General features: G+C 33.9%; 1 long non-coding RNA gene across 1 annotated transcript in view; it reads right to left on the bottom strand.

Moving 5' to 3' along the window:
• LOC142983893 (uncharacterized) overlaps window positions 1-16,406 on the bottom strand; it is a 40,076-nt gene extending 23,670 nt beyond the window's left edge. The window contains exons 1-2 of the long non-coding RNA XR_012960119.1: window positions 16,267-16,406; window positions 349-378 (exon numbers count right to left, since the gene is read on the bottom strand). This is a non-coding gene — a long non-coding RNA (uncharacterized LOC142983893). The remainder of the gene's footprint in view (window positions 1-348; window positions 379-16,266) is intronic.
• Between the last annotated feature and the right edge of the window lie 270 nt (window positions 16,407-16,676).

A 16,676-nucleotide genomic window follows, 5' to 3' on the forward strand; every position in this document is an offset into this window, starting at 1 on the left:
AAAAGGGTAACGATCCTATACAGAAATAAATCTCTTTGACGGACTTTAAAAAGGAGGAGGTTCTATGTTTTTGTGATAAAATCAAAATGATTTTTGTAAATTAAACAGTTAAAACAAGGTGATGAGACTTTAAACCAGTTTAAACTTGGATACTTTGTCTTTGGCGATATATTGGCAGAATTATGGCCTAACCCCTCTTATTCAAGCAATCGAAAAAAGATTTTTATACAAATAAAAGGTATACCGATACCTTATCATTACAATTGGATAGTAGCAATTTACTACAAAACAATAATGAAATATTACCCTATAAATAATGTAAATTAAATGTTTTTTAAATGTACTTACAGTAAATTTATCCTGGTGTAACTCGGCCATCTGTAACAAAATATGATACGATTATTGAAACGGTATTTAACAGGAAACTCAGATTAAAATATTAAAACCATTCACCAATTGAATTTCGAAAATTATTTCACGAAATTTTCAACTGCCGTTCGGTTAAATATAATTTGACTCGATGTTAAAGCTTGTGGAATAATTTTTAAATTCATACGATAATTGGTTAATATTTTTCGTAAAATTTTACTTAAATATTTGTGGATTTTCACGAAAAATATATAGTGATATTTTAATGTACGTAGTAACAGGAAATTGGTACTAGAGCACCCATCGTAATTCACACATATTACATACTAAAAAAAAAGAAGCGATGCGACATTTATTTGTGCAAGGCATTATATTACTGTACTATATACATTATTATTTATATTATTGTATTAAAAGAATAAAAGCGAAACTTTTAGTGTCTGGGTGGATTTTTATTCCTCATTCAAGCCAAAATTACTTAACGGAATTTGATGAAACTCGGTACACATGTACTCTTTACCTCGAGAAATCTTTTCACGCAGACAAAATCAAGGGCAGAAGCTAGCAGCATTTTAAACTTCAACAAGCCCTTAATCTAACGACGGTTAAACCTAAGTAAGTGATCGAAGTAAAACTCAACACTGCTCCATTTTCCTCAGTAAACGTAACGTCAAAAAATCGCAAAGATTACGCCGACCGGCACGTAGTTATCGGAGATCTGGATGTATCCGGCTCGAGCCGGTTCACACCGGTTTTACTTAAACACAATAAAAGGAACGTTTATTACCTCACTAGTAGTTTAGTTCGAAGATAGGTTGTTATGTAACGCTCGTTTAGTAATGGCGCCTTCAGAATTGTAATTTTGCTGAAGTTTTTACATTTAACTCTGATTGTTGGAATAATTTGATGTCAGTTCTGGGGGCTGTCACGTTTACAGTAATCCTTGGAACATTGTCTAGGATTTAGAATTTTTTTTTAATCAAAAACCTAACCCTATATTTCTCTAACGATGGAATGAACTATTCCATCCGTGTAGCAGTTGTAAAAATTATGTATTACGGCGTCATCGATTTGTATAATTTGAGTGTCGTAAGTATTATTTGTTTTCTTTTTCAACAATAATGTTATATAATTCTGTTATTTTTCATAAGATTATCAAAAAAAATTACGAACTTGAGGTGGCTATTTGCTCTCTATTTCCTCGAATATATTAGCAAAATATTTTTATTATCAAAATTATCAATTATGTTTGAAGTGTTATCCTCAATGTGTTTTTATTTTATTGATTTTATTTAAAACGATTTCACATTAATTTCAAGTTCATCAATGAGTAAGAGTTGCACCATTTATATGAAAATTGCAACGCCTGAACATTGCACAATCATTTTCAAAGTGTTACAATTATATTGATATTTCCTATAGGGATTTCCTTGAAACATTTACAGAAACTTAATTGTTTCATTAACACTTTGTATTATCCCGCATTGTTGCCTTTAAGGTAGGTAAGACTGCAAATCCAACTCTAGCCTACCGGTACTACTCTCTATTTCTCTACCACTTCTCTCTAACTCTACTATTTTTTATGATATACCTACCGGTTTTTAAAATCTTAAATGAAATTGCGCTTGTTAATGTGGTAGTAAACAGTGTCTGATGAAATGCTAAAACTTCATATGCTGCAAAAAAAATGATTCATCTTTTCATACAGGCCTTTTGGTTATCAGTACCAGTACCTAGTACTATCTAAAGGAGTCTACACACCAAATATGACTTGAACTGTGACTTGACGTTGTCGGCGTTATTTCAAAGGCAGTTTATAAGTCGCTGATATTATATACTTAAACCAATATTGATAATGCTATTATGTATGTAGTGTAGATATAAGAGAATTTTACTAGCAATGTTTCTTGTTAAGATACTAAATGAAATGTCTAATATTTTGTATAATTAGTATAGATATAGGTGAATTGCTGAGTGGTGATACTGTAAGCATATATTTTACTAGCTGACCCGCGCATCTTCGCTTGCGTCACATAAGAGAGAATGGGTCAAAATTTTCCCCGTTTTTGTAACATTTTTCGCTGGTACTCTGTTCAAATTGGTAGTAGCGTGATGATATATAGCCTATAACCTTCCTCGATAAATGGACTATCTAACACTGAAAGAATTTTCAAATCGGACCAGTAGTTCCTGAGATTAGCGCGTTCAAACAAACAAACAATCAAACAAACTCTTCAGCTTTATAATATTAGTATAGATTAATAAATGAATTGAATGAAAAATCGCCGACATCGAGTCATTAAATGACGGCGGGTGATTACTGTTGCCTGTTTAACCTCCCTAATTTTAAAATTATTCTACGAGCCTCAAGTTTGAGTTTAGGAACAGAATCGAATTGAAACACTTACGCAGTTTAGTGAACAGTGTCGTAAGTTTGCCTCGTGACTAATTAGACTATACGTGATGTTAGCGTCGGCGACGTCGTGATAAATATGTCACTTGTCCAACAGCTTGCTCTTTATCACAGGTATAGTGCGTATTTTACAGGTAAGTCTTGGGTTCGAGTTAAGATCCTTGGTCAAATATGTTTCTGAGAGTTTTTTTTTAAGTATATTTTTGGAACTGCGTCGATTGGGGCGGTTGGGGTACTTTCGTGCTTTGGAGAGCATGGAAGACTATTTGTCCTGTGTCTAATGTTTAATTAGCCTTGTCTGTTTACTACCCTATGAGAATAATGAACTAGGATTCTGCAAAAACCAATAAAAAAAGAAGAAAATCCAGTGCATTTACTTCCTGAAACTATATCCATGACTGAATATTGCTGAGAACGAAAATGACATTATTATTTATGCCAAACTTTTAAATATTACTTCTTTTACATATTAAATATTACTCATTTTGGTAACACAAAAAAATATCTGGACAATCATCGCCTTTAAAAAAAACATGTCATCAATTTGTTAGAAACACTGAACAATTCCGATGATTAAGTTCTTAAAAGCTTTGACAGTTCCAATGAGACATTGAACAAGGTCGAGCCAAGTCACTATAATTGTGTACAGATGACGCTTGTCTCGGCCACTCCATGCGTCATCGTGAATAATGAACATGTTCATTCATGAGTCCACGTATTGCACAATGATCATGGCCGTTGAAATTTTTCTCACGGGATCTATCGAGCTGGAAGGTGGAATATTTGTTTTTCAATGTATGGGGAATGTGACCGAATTTTTATGAAACTGAGAAAAAATAATTTTCAAATTTCTTTCCTAGGACATCGTGTGACCTACAAGTTAGCTGGTAGAAATCTCCTTATAATGTTTAATCTGACATTTACTGTCACCAAGCCTACTTTACCACATGGTACAAAAAGTGCATGCATTAGTTTCCGTGTTATCATAAAGCAGATTCAATCTGCAACTATGACCCACTTATAACATGCCCTTCAAAGAACAAACACATTTAACATATCACTAAGCAAAGTGTTGCTGAAGATTTATGAATGGCGTAAGAAAATCAACAACATTTACCGTATAATCAATTGGATGCTTAAAACATTCATTCATACTCCCATTCAGCGTACAAAAAAGTCCAAAAAGATAATGATGAATGAAAAGCCACAGTGGCACGCTTCATGCACTTGGCTGGCACACTGCCGTGCACGATTTGGAACGGAAGTAGAGAGCATTCGAGGTATTCCAGAATTTCACGAGTTATTTTTATTCCAAATGTTATGTATGCCGAATATATTTAGATGTATTTTTTTTGTTGGATTCATTTGAATATTGTAATGAGAAGGAAGCATTAGTGTATGTCATGTTTGTTATGCCGCCCAAGTTTCAGCATAACTAGCTGACTATTTATTGCTTGGGCCTTACGCATAGAGTATTGACTTTACGTTACCACCGTGCTTTAGTATTTTTACATTACTATATGGGAAAACATTCTATGTATATTATAATATAATAATAATAAATCTTTATTGAGCAAACCTTTGTTACAAATAGTTAAATTATTACGTAAATGGCTACAGTAGTATAAACTGTGTCGTAGCCATTTACGCCCACATCCGAGGTACTTAAGTTAAGGTATACTATATTCGTACGGTACAGCACGTAATTCAAGCAGACTTTTTTTAATTTGGTCGTTGGTTTGAACTCATCTTTGAAATTGCTGTTCGATAGCCGTATTTACACAGAAGAACTAAGCCTAAGGAAGTTTGTAAGGACCGTACGAAGTGGCGCAATTTGGTCTCTGCCTACCCCTATGGGAAGAAGGCGTGACTTTATGTATGTGTGTAATAAGCTGTACACCACCTCTGAAAACTGAGTAAAGCCTACAGGACTCAGTTTACTTTAAGTCGCTAAAAACAGCTGCAGCATTACCCTTGGTGCCTAAAAATCACCCATTTTCGCAACCAAAACTGCAGTAAAAAATCTCTTTATCCAGAATTACAGCGTCCATTACTTACGATTCTCTCGATCTCTTAGGACCTATTACATTGTTCCTTCTATTCGTTTGATTAAGTTCATTGCGGGCTCTGAGATAATTTAGGGTCTCTGGAGAAAGGTGAACGTTTGAAGGCTTTATGTGTTCCGTAATCGAGCCTTACTGGTTAAGAAAAATGAAAATGGTCGCCTTTTAAGGTTTGAAATAATTTTTCCTTTGTTTGAGTAGTAATATGCTCCGTTTAGCTTCGTTTTTTATGTATTGTATATATTATTATAATATTTTTCTGCATGTAAATAACACAGAAAAATATGTGATCATTATGTTTTCAAAAGTATCAAGAAATTGTATAAACTTTATTGATGGGAAAGAAAATCGGCGTATAGCAAAAAGATGTGTATAAATAATGAAAATGTGGTTGCATTTCGATAGGAAATTAATTCTTGGGTTTCTGCTTACTCATTTGAAAAAAGAGCGTGATTTTATGTATGTATTTCTATCGATATCATTTTTTTAAATGTTCTTGGCGTAAATCATATTTTATAACAAGTTACATAATAAAACCTCTCATTTCATCTATTAAAACATGAGTACTAACCGAGTAGCAACAACTAAATGAGGCAGCTATAACGAACGTACGGCCATTATCTAAATGAAAATATGTTGATTTTTGTTCGCTGTATCTCGTGTACACAATGTTATCTTAACACTCGCCCGTTATGAAGTCAGGTTGTACTGAAACTAGAATATTATACTGTATTTTTCAAAGAGAAACGGCTAGTAAGATAGTTTTTCATCGGTATCGAGTAGCCATCATTAATTTTAGGTGAAAAACTGACTAGAGTCTATGGCTAGGTCCAAAAGAGTCAACTTCGGCCTTCGTAGAGCAATGGTTAAGGTGGTCACTGCGCCACTACCAGTGGGTCGTTTTCTCGTGAGTTCGATACCAACACGGAAAAACTATATTTGTGAGATCCACAAATGGTTGTTCCGTGTCTGGTTTTGCATTGAGTCCGTTGTTTGTATGTTTGTAAAAATCCCCGTGACACAGGAGCAATTCTTAGAGCCAGAGTTATTTCTCTATATTATTATTTATTATCGAGTGCAAAATATCGCTCACTCGCTGCCCACCTTGCATACCTTTAAGAACTGCTCTTAAATATTTTTACTAAATATAATAATAATTTAACGATGAAAGCTTCCATATTTCTGCAGACAGGCTTGCGTATAACAACCGTTGCAATTAACACAAGTTCTTAATTATTGAATAATAAAACCCTTTTTAATAAAAATACGTTAAAACCGTTCTAATTAAAAGCAGGAAATAAGTCTTGGCTATTATTTTTACTTCGCATGATAACCTTATAAGTTATCGATAATGCATGTACAATGTAGTCCTTAATAATCATATATTATGTATGTTTGTTAAGGAAAGTTATTTATATAATGACGTCAATACGATTATATAAATTCTTTGAAAATAATTCTTAGAAGGTTTTTGAGTTTCCCACTGTAGGGCAAAGACCTGCTCCCTTTTTTTCCAAATCACTCTATTAGACAGCAAGTTCCGACCATTCCTTCTAGAATATGTCCAGGTCATCCCGCCATCTGCGTTTAGGTCTGCCGCATGTTCGATGACCTTCCCCTAGACCTTTTCCATATCCATGTGGATAATTCTAAGAACTAATTCGAATAATTTGTACAAAAGGCACTAGAGGTTTTTCGTACTAATAGAACCATTTTTTTACTACTATCGGGCACACGGTTTTTATTCCATCACTCAAAAACGGGTCAACAGTTATTGATGATTTTTTGCACACAAAATCTTCATATATTTTCGCATTAAATATACTAAACTAACAGACTATAACATCCAAATATCCTTTCATTTGCTTCGATTTAACAGTATTAGTATACAAGTTTGTTCTCAATACATCATTGAGATTTAGTACTGTGACAGTACATTGAGAATTGGGAACAAAGGAGCAACAGTTGAAATAGGTCAAGGCGAACGTCTTACTACGATGCAGTAATCAATACTGTACGTGTTTACATGTTTCAAGGAGATTTGGGATTGTAATAAAATGAAGGATTTCAATTCATTGACATTAACTTGATAATTTTTAGGAATAAAGTGTAAATAATATTTTTCTGTTCATGTTAAAATATCTGTATAACAAGATGTTTGGAGGAATTGTAGCGAGTGATATTATTTAGTGTTTGACTACTCATGTGGGAAAAACTTTTCTAGAGAAAAGCTATATAGCTATGCTAGGAAAAAAGACACATTTTTTCGCATTCTTACTCTATGAAATAGTATTGTAGAATTCAAATTTGGCGCATACGATTTCTGAACAAACTATTGGTACAACAAAACCATATGTTATTACATCATAAGATTTGTCGTCTCAATTATGATCAGAACTAATTCGAAGAATCCTACAAGTTATCTTTAAAAAAGTAAGAGGAAAAACAACAAAATAACTGTAAACTTTTTATCACGTTGTCATGACAACATTATCCTTATTTCTCAACTAGCTGACCCGCGCAACTTCGCTTGCGTCACCTAAGAGAATCGGTCAAAAATTTTCCCGTTTTTGTAACATTTTTCGTTGCTACTCCGCTCCTTATGACCGTGGCGTGATGTCATATAGCCTATAGCCTTCCTCGATAAATGGGCTATCAAACACTGAAAGAATTTTTCAAATCGGACCAGTAGTTCCTGAGATTAGCGCGTTCAAACAAACAAACAAACAAACAAACAAACAATCAAACAATCAAACAAACAAACTCTTCAGCTTTATTATATTAGTATAGATTAAACCGCTATTTCTATCAAAATCGCAATCCCAAATGACTTATAGTAATATAATGAGCAATGATACAACATACTCGATGAAATCCAAACGTTTTACTAGTCAAGGTGACTTGCAACTTGGCTACAAAACACTGTCTGTACAAATTACAAGTTCTAAGAATTGACAGACATCATCATCAGGTCTCTACCCTCTGGTAAAGTGGCGTGATTCCGAAAACTATAATAAGTATAGCATTGCTTATGTGTTAAGTATATTTGAAGTTACTTATAATATACTAGGTAGTATAGAGCGTTCGGCATGTTGGATTACCGTGTTTTATACCTTGCTAGAGTCTCTAATAAATGTTTAATATATGTAAAAAAAAGCATATTAGTTGCTTCGAAAATCGATAAAAAGTCAGTTTCCTAACCCCACTGTCTATTGAGTATCTCGATATACGAACAGTTATCAAGTCGTCAGCCTAGCCGTTCTTCTAACTATGTTGAAGTCGGCTTCCAGTCTTATAGGATGCAGCTGAATTCTAGTATTTATTTGGAGTTACTGTATCTCCTAACGAAATCTAAAAGGAATAAATTGGTAGAGAAAAACCGCTTCTAACGTATTCCGAAACAACTCATTCTCTCAATCAAAATGTCGATGTCTCGACGCGAGAACGAAACGATGATATTATCCAGAGTAGGAAACCTCAATACAGTTTCAAAATTCTAAACTAAATTTTTATATGAACCATTAAATTGTCCTTTAGTTTAACTCCACAATCGTTTGCATATAAACCAATTGATATACATAATATAACCCACAACATAACCATCAAATGAACGTCGTTGAGCACGAGCGTGCAATAAATCAATACAATATCATTGTACATACATATATTATGTATGTATGTATGTATGAACAGCAATCAGTCGCCTCTTACAGCGGACCGTATAAAATTACAGCCTTTTGTTGGCACCAAGTGTACAGATTTTTGCGGACAATTTTTTTCTTCTTGCACATTTTTTACTGTTTTCAAATAACGATATTGATTACAATTAATTGAATATAGTATCAATTGAGTAGTATTTTATAATAAAAAAATAATCCTGTTAATTTGTTTGGTAGAGCCAGAAACGAATATTGTATTGTTATATATGCTTTAAAAATGCATTTATGTAAGTCTATCAAGAAAATTTTCACATAGTACAATATGAACACTGCTTTTATTAGAAAAAAACATATTGAATGGTATATAACAACCTAAAACTGTAAAATACATGCCATTAACATAAGCTAAAACCTTTTTAAACCAACAAAACGATCGAATCTAAAACTACAACTCTACAAGATATTACTGCTCTACAAGCATTGCTATGTAGTACCTATTATATTCGATCAAACTCTAACCGAAAACCAAAAACGTACGACAAAAAAAGCGACCAGGAAAGTCCTCATCACATCCCCACCCTACAGTTACGTCAACACATTTATGAAGTGACTGGTTTAGGGGCCTGATTATCAGTTGAGTGATAAGACCTCCCCCTCCCCTCCCCCCTCGCCGAGTATTGAGCGAGCCCGTATAAGTGCATGATTAGAATGACACTTCATTAGTGCTAGTTGTTTCCGCACTCGTTTGGGCTGTGTTTGGCTTGATTATTGTGTTTTTTCGGGGTGAATGACGTTTGATATGATTAGAGAGGAATAATAGTAATTTTATTTGTTTCCTTGTATGTAGAATCACGCCTTGTTGCCATGGGTGACTAAAAAACACCATTTTCAATTATTGCAAGACTTTTTTGTTTCATTCACATCCTATACAAGCTAGCTAGGTAAAAAGTAGTTTAGCAAAAATAACTAAGAAAAAGGTTTACAGTTTACAAAAATATCATAACTTCTGTGATATGTGAAGAGACACAGAGCAATAATACCATATTTTACATTTCGTGTAGATCTCAAACCCTAGCGATAATTCGAATCTAATTGATACATTGAGACCCTCATACATTTTCAAACCAAACTTTCCGGTTGCAATTCGAGCATCGAAAGTAGTAAAAAAAACACCCCTTAAGACAATGACATGTATCACAAAAATAAATGAATAACAAGAAGAAGAAAATAAATGACGTAAAAAATACTATTTTATTTCTATTGTATAAAGCTTAGAATCAGTTTCCTCGTAATAATTATGGTGATGTAAGTCCACTGCATTGCAGCAAAACTTGTACATTGACGGAGTAATAATGTTGAGTCGTTTATTTTTTGGCACACAACACACAAATGTTTTTCTAATAAGTGAACGTAAGCCAAGTTTTCGAATTACCTGGTTTTGTTCCAAATTAATAAAATATTAATCTGTTCTGGAAATAACGAATTCCTCATAAATTCTTTATGCCCTTATAAATATGGAATGACTAGCTTTTGACCGCGGCTTCGCTCAGATTTTTTTTAAGAAATTAGTGAAAGAGGAATCTTTGAGTTATAAATCATGAGGATCAGAGGATTTATTTTTTGATGACTAGGTATCGATTTACTACGACTTTCAAATATGAACAACCGGCTTTGTATGCAAATCTCATCAAAGCCTCTAGCGGGTGCCGTTGGAACTTTTTTACATGACATTTGAAATGTCAAAAACTATCGATACTCGATTGACAAAGCAACTGTAAAGAATCGCGGTACAGAAAATAAGACTTCTTTCACAATAATGTTTTAAATAGATGTCGATTTAAATTCCCACTTGTTATCAAGAATTCCCCCTCACTAAGTTAAACAATTTGAACCTACGACCTTACGCCCAGCAGTCGCTTTTGAAATATCAGAACTAGCGAGGCGGTGAATGTATGCCAAGTGTGATCTAAACATTCACTTGGTCTCAGCCTAGACTGAACAAACATCTGAAGGCCAAACTAATATTTGTCACTGCGGAAATCGAACCGACGACCTTTACAACCAATTAGTCATCAATATACTCCTAATCGAACAATTAAAACTCAGTAGCAATTTTATCAAAGTTACTAACAGTATAAAATGCCATCACGCGAGAGCAAAGTTCCGAAACTAATTTAAAATCGACTAGACGATTAGTTACTACTCGACTATTAGTCGGAACTAATCGACTATTCGGATATAATTTGACACATTTTTTCTGTGTGGTCGGTTTCTAAAATTCCTATTAATTATTCAAATTATGTCGTTTAAGAACAATTATAGATGTTGGGTTAAATACAATATGTATGAGAACTTATGATATGCTATGATTGTAGTAAGAGGTGTTCTTTGGCCTGCCTACATCTTTCGGGTAAAAGCGTAATTTAATGTATGAATGAGGACTTATTTAAGATATTTTTATGGGAGCTTCAGAAAAAATATTTATTTATCTAACTGAGTTTAAAACACTGTAATTTAAAAACCTATAAAAGCAGAATATAATAAGTCGTGCATTAAAACAAAACTAGGTACTAAAATTAGTATTCAAAATTATTGGAAACTAGTCGACCGTATCCTTGAACACAAGCCTTTGTTCTTTTATACAAAAAATATTTGAAGTTGAACAGTCTGGTTAAAAAATAGTGAGCTATGACGCCCGTTATACTTGAAGGTGTAGGCAGAGGTGTATGAAATACACTCACGCTTCGCCATTAACAATGGTAGTCCCATGTAATTGACGGCGAGCCCATTGCTACGAGTATATACCGGGCACGTTAACAAACTCCAAGCTACTATTAATTATTATCAAATATATTCTAATTTATTACTAAATTAAACGGGTTTTAGATGAATCAAATATAAATCAGAAAACAATAGTCCCCATATTAAACGGGTTTAAACGCGATGTATGATAAATTTAATATACTTACATTAAAAAAATCAATAGTGCTTTTCACGACCTTGGAATCGAACCTGAGACCTCATCATCATCATCAACAGTCGGATACACTACCCACTGCGTCATAGAGTCAGTCAGAATCCTTTGTTCTTAAAAACAATAAAAAAATTAAAGTTCAAAGAGCATTCTAGTTAAAACCGTTCTAGTATTAGAGTATGATCGTTGTACGGAACCCCGGTATCGTAGCAGATGTGCAAGATAAACAGGACACGCGCGCGCTGACTCACGGCTGCGCGGGCGCAGGACTGACGAGCACACAAGTGCTTCGTTAAATAAAATTATTATAGTTAGAATTTTTTTTAAATTGAAATAAAGGTATTTTTAACATACACAAATAATTTTACTCATAACAAATACTTTTACAAATAATGTAAGGTTATCTTCATTAAATTATTTTTAATGTTATCGATCTTTTTTAATTTCTTGTGGGAAGCAATTTTTTTTTTGGTCTGTAGTAAAATTGTTCGAAATAGGCCATGATATAGATAGAGATAACACTGATAAGAATAACACTGTAACTAATCAGAGTCTACATGTCGTTTATGGGTGAGAAATAAAGACTATAAACTGTCAAAACTGTCACAATTATTCTGCAAATAAGGTCACTGACATTGCAAAATCAGCTTTAAATCCTACATGCATCTGTCAAGCACAAAATGATGATCATAAATCCACCACACCGTTATAAATGTTATTCCCTTAAACACACCCCCAACAGGGTGAGAAGACAAAGTAAAGCCTGTCACTCTCCCATTTAATTCCCTCGAAAACCACCAAAATTTAACTCTATTTTAGTACGCCCATAGCCAGTTGCGCTCACGGGACGGTAAACGATATGTGGGTTAAGCAACCATAGGCGCGGTCATTCCATGGATGGGTGACCAAATACTGGTATTTGAGCTGGGCGTCTCTGAGGGCACATAAAAGTCGGTCCCGGCTGTTGTCTACTAATATAACTGTCGTTAAGCCATGTCTAAGTCCGGCTTGAAGAACTTTGACATAAGGTTGACCACTAACCATACGACAAACAACAAACAACTAAAACCTTGGACTAAATTACCTTTGTTTTACAATATAGAGCGCGGTTTATAAATCTTCGTTAAGTCATGGAGTTTTATGGCTAACCTACTTTGCCCCACCTTTGCAGACACCTAAAACGGCTAATGGTAATTGTCGACCCAGTTACATGATACACGAATAAAAATACTAATATATATAATTAATATATATAATATAATATATATAATTTTAGTATTTTTCCCCCAGTTTTTTGTATACTGCGCTATTTCTGATTGAGTGTCGAGTGAGTGCTTCAATCGATGTCGCTTTGTATTTCAGTTTTGTATTGTTTATCAATTGTAGAGCGTTAAACTGTATGAAAAACTTTGGTTTGGAAAATAAATGTTAGAACTACCTGAATTTCGTTTTGCAATAAATAGAACCTACTTTTAAGGTTTGTATTCCATAGTTCCATAGTTCTATATTCAGCGGCTTCTGTATTACAATTGTTAATAGGTACCCTATAATAAAAAAAAAGTACAAAAACCTATCTGTTTTTTACGCTTTTCCGTCTAAACAGCTGAATCAATTCTTCACACTATACACCAATATCCGTATAGCAAAAGAAAATACAAACATAAATACATAGGGGAAGGTTTACTATAGAAATAGAACATTGTCTAAGAAATAAGCCGTGATTATAGGTGCGTAGTATCCAATACTTTTATGTAATTTTGGAACATATATACGTATGCATCATTAAATCATCATGGTTATCATTCACTAAGAATGTAATCTTTTAAGAGATTACGTCCTATTTGATCTGATTGTGGACTTTGAAACATCTACCTATCGTGTTACAGTTGTTTGACTAATTTAGTTCTAACTAGCTAAAATTTTGAGGTAAAATACTGAATAAATATATCTTAGACATCGTTAAAGTCAAGATTAAATTAGGATCTAGCCTTCCTTTGAAGTCAGGCTATAATCAGGTGGATTGGCAGTAACTGTTAAATTATTGGGAACTGTTTTTTATTACTATTGACTATAGACAAACGGCTAGCTATCGACAATCTACGAAAATTTGTTCAGCGCCTCTAGCGAATTCCGTAAGAACTAATTTTGTAGTACATTTTAAATGTCTAAGTCTCGTTATTCATTAGTACAAATTTCAAGCCATCCGACCAATATTTCAAGCTATTGGAAACTGGAGATAAGTTATAAAAAAAAGGAATTAATCGAAATGTTTTTTAAAAGTAAACTTATAATGCTTACAAAACTTTACGTTAAAGTCAAATTCAAAGTTATAAAGCACGTCAAAGTGAAAATTCCATGTGATAAAGTATGTTATGTGAATATTTTATACATACAACTGTATGAACAAAATACTGGTAATAAAGAGTCCAAAAATTTTAAATGATAAAACAAACCAATAACAAAATGACTGTTAATTTACAATCGGCCATCACATGTCGCCGCTTAAATAACACGGCCAGTTTGTAATATCGGCTTGCCGTCTGCATTCAAATTAAAATAATTATAGCTATTTCACGAAAACGCTATTCATTGAAATATCGGAAAGCCATTATCGTTTTAAGTTTAATATCGGGCTACTGTTTCCACTGACACACCTTCGGAAAGGCTTTACTTCCGATTGCCTTTGTTCAGTTTTGACGTTTCAAACTGCTTAAAGTTTCAGTTAAATGTTCTTTTTTTATTGTGCTGTTTTTAAATTAACTTTCCGTAATTTATTTCTGGTTTTTAAATTATGACTACATTTTTAAATAAAAGAATAAAAATTGACCATCCAAATCTAATTTTATAATTTTTTTGTCAAATACTGAGACTAAACCATATTAAAAGTTAAGATTATTTTCAGATTGAAATACGGAAGCCTTAAATTTTAAGTTAAAAAAACTCCACTTCTGTTGTAGATTTGAAAAAAGCTTCTTAATCTAAGAAATAAATTGTGTGTGAAATCACGTATCCATCAGATACAGGAACCGAATTCGTAAAGAACATCCACCACGGGTAGGTACGTCCCCCACGATCGATAAACAACCCCATTCTATAATTCGGATTGACGTGTATCAATTTCCTATATTAAAATTGGATTTATAACCCAAAAGGTATTTGTAGGTACAAAAATATTTCTGTTCCTTTCAAATAAATGAGATTTTATTAGAATAGAAATCCATTAATGTTTTAGTATCCCATAACAGGATTCATAAAAGATTATAACGGCATTCTGGAACATAATAGGAAATAAGGCAGTAATACTTCCTGTATGCCTTTGTGAAAGCTATAAGTATAATTAAATGGTAGAACTATTCCTCTCGATAGTACCTCTCGCCCACTTTGAGGCCTCTACGGCGCCTGCTGGTCGCATCCCAGCAATAATTAAACTATGTAGGTCGCTTGAACACCCACAATGACCAACTCTGTACCACCCACCAGCATAACTTGACCCACCCCACCTCCCACTAACAATCAAAAGCCAGACGCGTATACCACACGGCAGAGACCAAGTTAATCTGGACGTGGTGTGACCTCGTCGACCGCTCTTCTGTCTGTTGTTCTTTATTCAATTCAAAATGCGTTCCAGACGTGTACGTTGATGATAAATGACGGTTGAAATTCGATTCCAATTTCGGAGTTTGAAATTTAATTTTCGGAATTTTCGTCGTCGCGTGTGCAAAGTTTTGGGTGTTAAGTATGCGGGTGTAAATTAAATTAATGGGTTCGTTGTGAGTGAAAATGTTCATTATACCAAACAATAAATTAACCACAATTAAAAATCGAGTAGCTCGAAATATAAACTCAAAACTTTAAATAAAGATCATAAATTTTCGAAAATAAAATCACAAAAAAATACCCACGCAAATAAAAAAGTCACGTACCCCAAAACTAATTCCTAAACAGCTTAAAAATAAATCCGGCCGCTTAATCTTATAGGAATGGCTTTACAATCCACGAGGCCCGAATAATAGATTTTCTTTACACTAAAGAAACACAACAATGGTATGAAATCGTAGCATCTGTCAAATGGAATAGCTACAAAATAAAAACGTTTGCTGTCATTCTCCGTGCAATGACAAATGTTGCTCGAGGCACAAGTAATTTGCCACAATTTTCAGAATACGGCGGCCCATTCAACGCTGTTCGTAAAATGTACCTTTTTATTTTCCGGTGAAGGGAGTTTTTTGAAAAATGTCGAAACATTTTAGGCTTTAAATTTTTGTAAAAATAAGAAAAGAGTTTTCGTTAACGTGATTTATTATTTCTGGGATTTTATTAAAAAAAAAGTACAGCTAATAAACATTAATTTTTAAAATAATACACCACAAAAGTAAAATAAAATTATTTTCAACAAAAAAAATCAACCCGGAAATTAAAAACTAAAAAACGATTACTAAAAAAGTCACAAAGTCAATCTAAATTAAAAATAATCTCGGAAAAATTATTGATCCAAAAAAACTCAAACAAATTCATTAAGATCTATACTAAAAAGGAACTATTCTAAAAATCTGACACGACCGTGCAAAAGTGCAATTCAATAAATCTCTCGCGAGTGCCGCCGGTGACAGTTATTGCGTCAAATACAACCGTATCATTTACATACTACTGCGAATAAAAAAAACCCGTGAACTCGATATCGACGAAATTCGATGCCCGAATAAAAAATCGTAACGAAAACTTCCCGCTTGTAAGCCGCAAAGCTTTAAAGCTTCTAATCGATCACACTGAGTACTAAAAAAAACTTACGTTTCGATCCGGATTCCTTCCGCAAAAAAAAGTGCAGTGAAAAAAAAAACAAAAACTCGTACACATAACTGAAAAGGCACTAAACGGTATACGTCCAAAACGCGTTTTCGAAAAAAATGCGTGCGTGTATATACGGCCGCTCGGCGGGCGGCTTGCAGTATACTGATCTAATTTCAAAACGTACGACTGTGAAAGTGACGTAATGCCGGCGCCATGTTGCCCCGCGCCCCTCGCGCCCCACCGCCCGCCCCCCCGACCGCGCCTAGCTAGCTTCCGCCACTGGAAAACTGGAAAAATGCACTATTTAATCAATTTCAGAATTGCTGTGGAATGTTTCGAAGCTTTATAGCCTTATTGCGTCGTATCACGTTACTGCAGTGTTAAGTTCTCCACGAATCGATTACGTCCTG

Source organism: Anticarsia gemmatalis, chromosome 25 (genome assembly GCF_050436995.1).
Source record: "Anticarsia gemmatalis isolate Benzon Research Colony breed Stoneville strain chromosome 25, ilAntGemm2 primary, whole genome shotgun sequence".
NCBI classification, from domain to species: Eukaryota; Metazoa; Arthropoda; class Insecta; order Lepidoptera; family Erebidae; genus Anticarsia; species Anticarsia gemmatalis.